At 41.9% G+C, this 9,097-nt stretch overlaps 2 long non-coding RNA genes across 3 annotated transcripts; both read right to left on the bottom strand.

Annotated features, from left to right (window-relative positions):
* Positions 1-961: 961 nt before the first annotated feature.
* Positions 962-1,592, bottom strand: LOC124670274. Its single transcript, XR_006992464.1, has 2 exons — positions 1,502-1,592; positions 962-1,421 (listed from the first exon to the last, which is right to left on the bottom strand). It is a non-coding gene; the product is annotated as an uncharacterized LOC124670274 (long non-coding RNA).
* A 404-nt stretch (positions 1,593-1,996) lies between these two features.
* On the bottom strand, positions 1,997-8,180 carry LOC124670273. Of its 2 annotated transcripts, XR_006992463.1 has the most exons (5): positions 8,088-8,180; positions 6,729-6,946; positions 4,399-5,823; positions 3,047-3,217; positions 1,997-2,963 (listed from the first exon to the last, which is right to left on the bottom strand). It is a non-coding gene; the product is annotated as an uncharacterized LOC124670273 (long non-coding RNA). The 2 variants fall into 2 exon arrangements; XR_006992462.1 differs by having other exon boundaries at positions 1,997-3,217.
* Positions 8,181-9,097: the final 917 nt, after the last annotated feature.

Here is a 9,097-nt window from a genome sequence, read left to right as displayed (position 1 = left end):
CAATACTTCATATTAACTAGGTGTTTTGCAGCTAGAATAGAGTCCAAGTTCACGTCCCTGTTGTGAAAATCAATGGGTAAAACACCTCAACATGACCACATGACCGAATAGTACTACCAAACTCACAGCCTGCTAATTTTCTGCACATATGAGCACTTTGTGAAATGTGAAGACTCAAGGAACACTTGGTAAATAGATGTGTAATCAAACGAGGGTAGCTAGGCAAGTAGGCAACTCCATGATAATGCAACACTTCATAAGACTAATACAGCGTGTCAACTGAAGTAATCGACCACAATGAGATTTGGTCCAGTAAAAAGGTGGCTCAAAATAAGCTAAGGTAAGTAGTAGTACATGCAATCCATCAAGATAACTTGTCGATTCAACAGTACATTCATCACAGCACACACCCTGATTACACAAGCATTACCTTCCTCGAAGATGAACACAACCAGCACGACAAATATGGGCCGGTCATCACGCGGTACTGCACCAGCGTGCTTTTGGCTTGCATTCAACTTGAATACCCCGCAAGGAGCATGATACTACATGGAAATGATGTAAACACAAAACTGTAGACTGGATCTGCGGCTTTTAAGAAGGACATAATTAAGAGATCATCATTCTGCATATATATCATTTCTTGATAACTATCAACATGTACTTACGTGTGCAAGCAATAGGAGACGGTTAGCACGAGTGTTCACTCATTAATAGCTAACGAGCAGCAGGACGTCCGCACAGGCGACCTCTTTGGCGACACCTGCCGCTAAGAGCATCTCCAACAGGCGTGCCATATTTCGGCTCTGTATAAGTCGCTGCGCCCGCGCTGTAAAAGTATTACCGCGCGCTGCGTCAAGTTTTCCTCCACAGGAGGCGCTAAATTACAGCGCGAGCGCCTGGGCGCTCAAAAATACACAGCGCGCGCCAGCGGAAAACAACTTTGATACACTACTGTGCATTCAACATGATCAAATACTCACATAAATCATCAAACAAATGATCTATCATAGTTTAAATGGAGACAAAGTGCAACACACACATCACATAGTTCAAGAACCACACACAACATGACTTAGTCCAACAACCACACACATCATATAGTTCAAATGGACACAAAGTGCAACACAGAATTTGCATATCACAAATGCAAGATAGAATCTCACACTTCAGCATTTTCCAAGTCATCGTCATCTTTTGCTTCTTCTTCATCGACACCTTGGCTTGAAGGAGGAAGAGTAGGATCCATAGAGGCCACGAATCCTCCCGGTGGTGCTTCCATGGCTCCATACACACCACTCACCGATGCTCCCACACCCTCTGAAGCCTCCTCCATAGCTTGGTCCTCCCATGTCGGCCATGCCTCCAAAGCCTCCCATTCCGGCCATGCCTCCCATGGCGGGCATGCCTCATCAACGACTCTACATTGCAACAAAATTCATGGTTCTCCGGCAATGTATGCATCTAAACTAAAATTTCGATAAAAAGAAATGTTCTTTACCTCTAACACCATATGCACGCTAGATGGGTTGGCGAATGGAGGCGACGGTAGCGGATGGTTCATCGATGGAGGCGGCGGCGGCGGAGGCTGCGTGTGGCGGGTAGCGGTCGCCTTCGCTTTCTTCGGCAGCGGGTTACTGGCACCCACGGCGGCCGACGGGCGTTTGGACGCCGGCACCTTCCTCCTCGGTGGCGCTCGCGCCTTGCCGAGGGCCTGCGCCGGCGACAACGCTTGCGAGAAACGTTGAGCGTGGCGAGACGAAGAGAACTCGGGCCACGGTGTTGCCAACGTCGGCGCCACTGCTAGGATTTGGCACATGGGGCGGCAACACAACGGAGGTCGCGGCGGTAGGTGGAATGGAGTGGGGAGGGGTTGGTGGGGTGCCAGAGGGCGAGTCCATCGCTGGAATTGCGCCGACGAGCGGGGTAAGTTTCAGCGCGGGTTTCTTCGCGTGAGCATCGAGCGATGCCGCGCGCTGCAGCCGGAGCCCAAAGTATAGCGCCTAGGATAGGGCAAAACGGCCCGCGCCCAAAAAAATTTGCAACGCCGCGCCATATATAGCGCCTGCTGGAGGAACGATTTCAGACTTCGGCGCTGCATATCAGCGGTTTATATAGTGCGCGGCCTATATGGCGTGCCTGTTGAAGATGCTCTAAGGCCTTTCCGGCCAAATTGAGTCGAAAATCGGTTACATTGCTATCAGTTCATGAAGTGCAATGATAAGATGAAACTTGAAAGTAAACCATGGATAGTGTTCACAACTAGTGTTCATATAGACAAAGATGTCAGTATTCAAGTTGTTGGCACGTGCAAATAATTAGCAGTAAGTGATGAACATGTCACATATCTCACAACACATAATTATTAGATGAAGCGCTACTACATACTACTTGTTTCCTGCATGCACCGTTACTCAATCTACAGAACAAACCACTTGAGCTCACTAGTTGGCCTAAGCATTCAAGAAGTACAATATTGCTAGGAAGTAGCTTACTGCACGCTGGAGTATATAATTGTGCAAGAAAGGTTCATTACCACTATTTACAGAGACTGGACAAAAGTATTGTCAGGTTTTAAATAAGGGAAATGTAGAAGTTTTCCCAAACAAATTCCTATAGAAAAAACTATGATCTCCACAGTCTACACAAACAGAAATAGGGTCAGATGAGTGTTTATCTGTGTTTTCATGCTCCTGGATTAAATATTATGTACGCACCCATCTAGAAGCAGTACAAGTAAACATGAGGAAATGCCATTACATAAACTTTGAACTTCAGGGACTATCTAAAGACATTGACTTAGCCATACAAAACAAATATCTATGTCTTTCTCTTGTTAGTTCAGTGTTAAGCTTAAACTAAGCTTGCATGGCCCTCAACCTATAGCGAGACCTAGCATCACAGTTCACCAACTGTAACAACCAAATACAACCAAATACCGAGAAATTGGTTTATTCCAGGAGCTGCGAGGAATTGAAAGACAGAAGGAACTTGCTTCTCTGATCAGCCATCCAAACAAATAGATTAGGATAAGTCACATACTTACCGATGCATTTTCAGTAATCAAAAATATTGACCAGGACAATGCTTCTCCTAGGTCTCATCATGACCAATACTTTCAAAAAAACACCAACTGCAACAACCAATACCAGGAGATTGGTTTGTTCCAAGAGCTGTGAGGAATTGAAATATACATAAGGATCTGGCTTCTCCTTCTCTGACCAGACAAACAAATAGAGTAGGATAAGTCACATGTTTGCTAATGCATTTCCAGTAATCAAAAGTATTGACAAGGACAATGCTTCAGCTAGGTCTCGTCATCATCGATCCTTTCAAAAAAAATCTCTGAACATTCTGGCGGCAATAAGGGAAAGTTCAAGTTATGGTGTAAATTAACAACTATATAATCAGCAGCACCCGCCCAAGCAAAATAAGTTTCAGGGTTTGTGTAGATCGCATAAACTAGATAAAACCAAGGAATTGACGAAACCAAGCATAACCTTGTATTGAATTTTCTCGCTAACTTGAGTGCCGACAGTGCATGTCGACGATTCAGCAATGTGGGTTCTCATATCAATGACAGATGATCAACTATTATTCATTATCAACTCAGAGGAATGAACGACACTTTGATACCTAAATATTAACCAAACAAGAGTATGAACTATAGAGTCCTACTGGTAAGGCTAATTCAGTCACCACCATGGTTCCTTGAATATATAACCAGGGAAAGAGACACATAGTTAAGCTCAAATTGAGAAAACCAAGGTAATTATTGAAGTTTGGTTAGATTATGAAAAATGAAAGTGGTTTGACCAAGTTGAATGAATAATATTGTGCAAGCTTTTACAACTCAGAAATTGAATATTAGACTAAGCCTATTTTTTCAAAAGGCTGGAAAGACAAACAGAATAACAGAGGTAATGCACAGCAGCTAACAACATGTACCATGGTAAGCTCACTTCAACAAATAAAATCAAGAAACACAGGGGAAACTTGAAATTTGAAACAAAACCTAAGAGACTACATCTAATGTATAGTGATCACACAACGCCAAAACAAAAGAATTTTGAAGGAGCACAATTAAGGTTCTTAGCAAATTTTTATCATCCAACAAAAGGAAACATAACAGCTCACATGGTAGTACAGTTCTCTAGGGGCGATCAACAGATATGCTTTACATGTTGGGTCCAAAAGCCCGTGAAAAGCCATGAAACGAACTGACACTTTTAGAGGTTGTTCAGAATAATGTGTGAAAAGTAACTATTTTGAAGCTAACACTATGATCCATAAGCAAAAAAAAATGATTATGAGAGTAGAACAATTAACACACTGAACATGATGATCTTGAATGGCTGTTGCATGACATGAACCGTGAATAGGTCAGTTACACTTCACCTGCAAGGTCCATGAGAGATGCCATGGGGTCAGTTTCAACAACATTGTCAACCTCAATCCTCAATGCCCAGAGGTCCGAAAGATTAATTTTTTAGCTACTCATCTACAACAGAATAAGCAAGAGTTATAGAAGAGATAAAAACATCTGAAATACAACAGGAGTACTGACTATTTGTGATGGAACTTTCTTATTAAAAAAAGAAGTGGTATACAATTTGCAAGCTTAAACACATTATAGATAGATTAGTGTTATGGATTCCCAAATTTACTGGCATCTTGCTTCACGAAGTATGCTCACGTGAGCACATAAATACACACACGACCCATTTCGCAGTGAATGTGCTACGTTGGTTCGCATAGAAGTCAGTACATGACTAAAAAACCATTCTGATCTTGCTCTTCACTTCGATCATACAAAATATTGAATCAACCAACTACTGACATGCGGTTTACAATCCCAGAGTCCACCAGGTTCTCATGGATTTCAATCTGGCAAAAAACTAATGCTCCTGATAACTTTGGTGAATCGTATTCTACCGAAGAATAACTCTCCAACAACAAGGGAACATGGCAGGAACTGAGAGGGGTTCATTCCGATGAAATAGAAAAAACTTAAACCGTACGTCCAGATTAAAAACCCATACCAGAAATGCATATAATGGTTTCCTAATGCAGAAGATAGCATTACCAATTTCAATCCAATAATGTTTGTGTCCCTTTAATAATAAATTGCCAGTGTAATATGGCCTTTCTAAATGACCTATTGAATTAGTTTCCTGTGTAAAACATAATCCAAATGATTAGACCATGTGCTAAAAATGGAAAAAATGCATCTTCAGAAAAAACATGCATAATTATAGCAATGTGGAATGAATTTTGTGTTCAGACTAATCAATACAACAACTGCTGAGATTCGCATTTATATCAGTCACAAATATTTCAAAGCGCAATGCAATAGCATCTTTAGCTTTCTTTCCGTTGAGCTCAAGAGCTCCAGCTATTATAGTTGTTTCACCATGGGTTACCTTAGAGCTTGGGCGGGGACGGCCGCATGAGAGATGATAAAGCGGCATGCTTGGCAAATAAACAAATAGTGAAAACGGTTATTAATGTGTTTCGGTGAAAAATAAATTGTAGCTCACCACGTGTCTTGCGTCAACCTGGGCGGGTGGCACCCACTCGTCCTCCAGCATCCTGCACACCGCCACCACATTCCACACATCAGGCGGCCTAGAGCTGGCCCCGTCGCCTGCGTTCCAGGGAGTATCAAGCGGGGCAAGCGACCACCAGCAGCATGACGCTGGTGGCAGCGACTAGAGGTGTTATTCAGGCCCATCACAATCATTGTACACCGGATGATGACGATGATAAACCAGAGTCGCCCACTTGCAGACGCTATTGTAATGTCTTGCCAGTGACACAATACTGCAACCACACATACGTAGGAGTTAGACAACAAACCGATGGCTTGATGGTGATTCGCCGATACAACTACCCAGCAAACCAGATATACAAAAAAAAAAAATACTTGCAGAGACACGCAGGAAGCTTGTGAATGTGTCCTGGTGACATGAAATATTCATTTCATCATTTATTAAGGCATGGTTAGAACTCGGGATATGCACTGTGTTGCAAACAAATCCTTAGTGTGCTACCCCTCTTATACATTGTTGCAGAATTTCTTATGCCCTCATGTTCTATCTAGGTTGGTGCTCATGGATCATTGATAAGTGACTACAATTTTAGAGATATTTTCTGTACCATTTCATGACCTTAATTAGTTACAGGTGTAAACTATGGTTAAACGTTTCAATTTGTTAATTACACTATGGCATGGGAACTTTACATATGTAGCTATGGCCTCTGCTTCTGCTACTTATATGTTCTGAAGTCTTTTTATTCACAGCTAGTAGTGTTGCTATCCAGCAGGGAATTGCAATGTCTTTTTTCTGGCTTTGTAACTTCCTTCCAGTGTTCTGGTATGATACAAGAACCCATTTCTAGCAACCTAATTCTCTGTATTTATTTTGAACGAATGGTTCAAAGATTTTTCTTAAAGCTTGGCTGCTACAACTGGATAAGTCTTGTATCCATGAAAATACAAATGCTCATGTAACAAAATTTTCTTATTCACGCATCTATTACCATGAATCGGACACTAGGCTTAATAACAAAACACCAAACTTCTTTCCACCTGTGCGATTAAGCCGCATATGCTAAACATAGTTGCGCATACAAATTAAGACATGATTGAGTACACCTAATACTAGCGAAAAAAGTAAAACCAAACGGTGCTTGTATCAGGCAGCAATCCATTCAAAAGGCAGTACCTTTGGATGCCATTGTCAACGAGCTCTTGAACAGCAGCGTCGTGGTCACTGTGGTTACCCTTGCAGGCCAATAGCTCGACCTCCTGCACGACATCGATGACAATCAGATCCTGCACCTACATGGCCTCCATGCAGTCGGGCGCCACCATGAAGACACCGACCGCCGAACATCATCAGCGAAGAAGTACAGTGAGCAGCAGGGGCTGGACTCCAATCATCTGCAGAGTTAGATTTTTTTTGTACAAAGAATTAGATCATCATCTGTGCATATGACTGAAAAAAGAGACGAGGAATAGTGCAAGGGACTTTTGCAAGATGCAATTCATTGGTTTTTCAAGGTTTATATTTGTCACCGAGTTGGGATTCGATTATCAAACATTTCTGGTTCACATTATCTTGTTTCAATGGTTATCCTTTCTTGCATTCCTACACACAAACATAAGGTAGCAGCACCATAACAAGAAAATTACACTATACCATGGCAACAAACCGTTGAGGTCAGAAACAACAATTGGGATACAGTTGTAGAGCTTCAGATTACTCCTACTACTAACACAGGAAACATAAAAAACAAATGTTAAAACAAGGACAAGATGCTAGGAATTTCAATGAAGGAGAAGACTTTACAAGGACATAACCTTGCAAATCTCAAGGTTATTTCCAGTTTCTTTGTAAGAAATCAGGTGCCTATGATTATTTTCTCAACACCTGAAGACATAAATCAAAAAGACCGAATTATACCTTCCTAACATAAACTTCACTTGAAGTGTAAGAGAAATGAAAATAAGCTACAGTTGTTGAACAGAGTTATCTGTCCAAATTAAATAGAGTTGGAATGGATACACCTAACACTGATAGAACAAAGCAAAACCAAACAGCATATACAGCAGTGAAATTGGGGTTAGCTAACTCAGTTTGCTCGGGGATTATTTATCAAATCTATCTGTGTGTGCAATTATGAATTTGTTAATAGATCAATCCATGTGCTGCAAATCCAAGAAACAATAAAATGGGTGCTGTCAATGACATATACAGGGTTCACTTTATACAAATGCATATACCAGTTTTTACTATAATCTCTGTTCCATTACTTCGTCGATTAATTAGTAAATAAGTAATTAGTAGAGCCCAACAAGGCAATAGCATATATCAGCTGTGACGATAAACAAATTATGTAATTATGAGGGTAGGTACCAGTGCAGTAAACAAACTAATTATCTGACTTATGATTGCACTAACCATAGAAGGTGCGAGCTAGATAATTGCAAAGCAGTATTACAAGTAAAATCTTGATGAACAAAGCTAAAAACTAAACAGTGTAAGGGTAGCAAGCCAATCAAGCGCGCCTAAAGTCAGTACCTTCGATGTCAATGTTGGCCAGCTCCTAGACCGCTGCGTCGAGGTCGCCGTGGTGGCCTTTGCGGGCAACCGGCTCGACATCGCCAACGATGTGGCCGGGCCCCATCCGACCATCGAACCCTGCGCGTCCACGGCCTCCCGGCCGTCAAAGATCGACTGCGGAGTAAGCAGGTGAGCAGCGTGGCATGGACGACGACCGTCCGTGGCTTGCGTCGCCGCCGCCGGCCTTGTGTGGCATCGATCGATCTGGTGCGGAGTGGAGAGTGAGCTGGAAACTGGGGGCGGCGGGGCGGGAAACTGAGGTTGGGGGAGATGAGTCGGCGGCGGAGGATACGCTGGCGGCGCAGAGGTTATGCTGGCGGATCGACCGGGAATTACTCGACCAGAGTCCTTATGATTTTCTCTTATGGACTTTTCTCACGCGTGTAACTAGAGCCCAATAAACAACTACAAGCCCAATTGTAATTTATCATGAAAAAAAATCAAATAATTCTCAAAAAAATGAAAAAATAAAATATAAAAGCAGGTTGCAATAAAGTTTAAAAATGTGTACGTATATGTAATTATACATCTATATGCAATTGCATACACGGGTGCAATTGCACGTATATTACACATACATGTGTAGACACACATCTATGCATGATGAGACTTTTCAATTGCACACATATATGCAATCGCACTTCTACATATAATTGCGCATAAGAAGTTTTTTTTTCAGTTACACACGTATATGTAATTGCGGAACTATACGCAATTGCACATGTACAGAAACAATTCCAAAATAGGTACTCCCCTCCGGCTTTAAATACTTGCCACGGATTTAGACAAAATATAGATTAAATATGTCTAGATTAATTAAACATGAGACAAGTATCTAGAGTCGGAGAAAATAAAAAAAAATACACCTAAAACTGTGCGGTTTTACATAAATATGCAGGTAAAAGAGAAGGCAGACTTAAAGAAAACACTGTGGACCTGTGGAGGGCCCCAACAAAAACAAGGACAAG

This window comes from Lolium rigidum, chromosome 7 (genome assembly GCF_022539505.1).
Source record: "Lolium rigidum isolate FL_2022 chromosome 7, APGP_CSIRO_Lrig_0.1, whole genome shotgun sequence".
Lineage (NCBI taxonomy): Eukaryota > Viridiplantae > Streptophyta > Magnoliopsida > Poales > Poaceae > Lolium > Lolium rigidum.
This window is presented reverse-complemented; position numbering and strand designations above follow the sequence as displayed.